Source organism: Alexandromys fortis, unplaced genomic scaffold (genome assembly GCF_014885135.2).
Source record: "Alexandromys fortis isolate MF-2015 unplaced genomic scaffold, M_Fortis_MF-2015_v1.1 scaffold_99, whole genome shotgun sequence".
NCBI lineage: Eukaryota > Metazoa > Chordata > Mammalia > Rodentia > Cricetidae > Alexandromys > Alexandromys fortis.
The window spans coordinates 593266-596401 of record NW_026067982.1 but is presented as its reverse complement, the minus strand read 5'-3'; the positions used below and the strand labels follow the sequence as shown (position 1 = coordinate 596401).

Sequence of the window (3136 nt, the reverse complement as noted above, 5' to 3'; positions counted from 1 at the left end):
AGGAAAAATTTATAAATTTATAAAAATGAATAAATTTTATTCAGGAATAAAAATGACATCTTGCAATATTTATACTCCTGGCTCAGACACCTACTTCACTTGGCTTTTGTTGTGCGTTTTTTTGTTTTTGTTTTTTAAATTTGGGACCACCAAGTTGTGAGATGTATGTTTTTAACTGACAGTCAGACCACTGGGGTTTGTCTCTTAAAGGGACAGGACAGACCGTTACAGAGACATGTGTTATTGAGGCAACCAGAAATAAGAGAAACTGTGTCTGCACACCAGGCAGTGGTGGTGCACACCTTTAATCCCAGCACCCAGGAGGTAGAAGCAGGAGGATCTCCGTGAGTTCGAGGCCATCCTGGTCTACAGAGTGAGTACCAGGACAGGTTCCAAAACTACACAGAAAAACCCTGTCTTGGGGGGGGGGGGAGAAGTAATTTCTAGAGCAATTGCAATGGCTCAGCAGTTAAAGGTGCTTGCTAAGAAATACGAAGGCCTGGTAACTTGAGTTCAACTCCTAATTTAAGGAAAGAACTGACTCTACAAAGTTATCCACCAACCTCCACATGTGTGCTGTAGTATGCATGCCCATAGATGATGATGATGATGATGATGATGATGATGATGATGATGGTGATGATGGTGATGATGGTGATAGTTGCATATCTCACGCTGGGAAAATAGCTCAGTCAATAAAGTACTTGCATTGCAACCATGACTACCCAACTTTAATTCCCCAGAAGCCCTCTGAAAACGTCAGGTATGGTTGTATACACTTGTGGTCCCAGTTCAGGAGACAGGCAGATTCCAGGGCCTCACTGGTCAGCCAACCCAGCCTGAATTCCAAACCGGAAAGACCCCACCTCTAAGACCAAACAAAATGAAAACTCAAAAACTGAAAGATGACAATGGCTCCTGAGGAATGACACACAAAGTTGTCCTCTGCCTCCCACAAACACACCCCCACACCCCCAGAGCTGCAGATCTCAAGAAGGATGCATGTTTTTTCTCTTGGGTGTGAGACCTTATCAATACTAATATTTTAATCTAACTAATTGTATCATTCTGATCTTTCACATCTGTGCTTGCCTATAGAGGGGTGTGGCAAGATTTCAGAGCCCAGCTGTTAATTATTTTAAGTATGAGCACGTGTGTGAGCCCTAGTGCCCTCGGAGGTCAGAGGCTCCGGGGGTCTCCTAACAGCCAGAGTTACAGGTGGTTGTGAGCTATCTGATGTGGATTCTGGCGACCAGCTGAAGTCCCCTGCAAGAGCACTGTGGGCTCTTAATTGCTGAGCCATCTCTCCAGCCCACCTCCTTTTGCTCTTGAGACAAGGTTTCACTGTTACTCAGACTAGTTTGTTACCAGTTGCCTATGTCAAGATGCTCACCTGTGCGGTCATAAACACATGCTGATGCCTTTATTTATTTTCCTGCTGAGGTCTGTGATGGAGGTGGGTCTTATATCTTATCTGTTGCTTTCATTGGTTAATAATAAAGAAACTGCCTTGGCCCTCATAGGACAGAAAATTAGGTAGGTGGAGTAAACAGAAGAGAATGCTGGGAAAAGGAAGCTGAGTTAAGGAGTTGCCATGATTCTCCCACTCCAGACAGACGCAGGTTAAGATCCTCCCTGGTAAGCCAGCTCGTGGACTACACAGAATATTAGAAATGGGTTATAACAATATGTAAGAGCTAGCCAGTAAGAAGCTGGAACTAGCCAGGCCAGGCAGTGTTTAATAGAATACAGTTTCCGTGTAATTATTTCGGGCATTAGCTAGCCATGCGGGCGGCCGGGTGCCGGGACGCAGCCTCGCCGCTCCTACTTCAACAGGTCTGCTCTTCCTTGCTGCATTTCCTTGGTTTATTACTCCGGACCATGGATGTCTTCAACACTGAAGTAAAAATACAGGGTTGGAGAGATGGCTCAGTAGTTAAGAGTGCTTATAAGGACCTGAGTTTGGTTTCCAGAACCCACATGAAGGCTCACAAGCACTTGTAACTCCTGTTCCAGGGATCTGATGCCCTTTCCTGGTCTTCATAGCCTCCTGCACACATGTGGTACACATAAAAGCATGCAGGCAAATACATGTAAAAGTGCTAGTGAAGGTTAAAAACAGGTGGATGTCTATAGAGGGGTGGTAGGCAAGGAAAATGGGTCTAACATCGGAGGCCAGTGCTTGTTTCTTAACCTTTGAAGGGCTCTCCGAGGTGGCTCCTTGTTCATGACATTCTGTGAGGACAGGGATAAGGCAACTCCAGCCTACCACCACCAGGTGGTGCAGTCATCATTTCTTGTGGCGTTAGACCCATCCAGCCTTCTTGGACAAGATTCCAGTTAAGCAATACTGGGAATGAGGGGGGCAGAGGAGCAGCCAGTGATAAAAGAAAGGTTTGTATCCTGTAATGTATGTGTGCACAAGAACCAGGACTCAGAAATGTGAGTCACAAACACTTTAGTTTGCGGAGCCTGCCTGCCAGCCTATCAGCATTCACTGAGTGTCCTTGAGGTCTTCACAAGATCACATTGCCCCTAGCAGAGGGTAAGAATTCCTAGAGTGTTAATGCAGTATCATAAAAGACCTGCTCAAAAACATGCTTTTCAAGGTCCATGTCATGTGTGTGTGTGTGTCTGTCTGTCTGTCTGCTGCCTGCCTGTGTAGACCACAGATTGACTATAGGTGTCTTCCCTCAATCAATACTTTTTTTTTTTTTTTTTTTTTAATACAGAGTGGCTTACTCAGTGAGGAGCTGGACTAGCTAGTTTGGCTGGTAAGGAAGCTCCAGGGACCTGCTGTCTCCACTCCTCCAGGCCTGGAATGACAGGCAGGCTTTTCTTTTTTTTTTTTTTTATTTTTTTGAGACAGGGTTTCCCTGTGTAACAGTCCTATCTGTCCTGGAACTAGCTCTTATAGACCAGGCTGGCCTTGAACTCACAGAGATCTGCCTACCGCTACCTCTGCCTTCCGAGTGCTGGGATTAAAGGCCTGTGCCACCACCGCCCAGCCAAGGCAGGCAGCTTTTCATGTGGGTTCTGGGGCTCAGACTCAGGTCCTTCTGCTCGCATGATAAACACATGACTGACTGAGCTATTCCCCCAGCACCTAAGGTCTTTATCTTCACCAAGCAAAGGA

The 3136-nt window shown here is 45.9% G+C and overlaps 1 long non-coding RNA gene across 1 annotated transcript in view; it reads right to left on the bottom strand.

The window, feature by feature from the left end:
* Window positions 1-1535, bottom strand: part of LOC126511393 (uncharacterized) — a 3306-nt gene extending 1771 nt beyond the window's left edge. The window contains exons 1-2 of the long non-coding RNA XR_007594689.1: window positions 1394-1535; window positions 564-675 (exon numbers count right to left, since the gene is read on the bottom strand). This is a non-coding gene — a long non-coding RNA (uncharacterized lncRNA). The remainder of the gene's footprint in view (window positions 1-563; window positions 676-1393) is intronic.
* Window positions 1536-3136: the final 1601 nt, after the last annotated feature.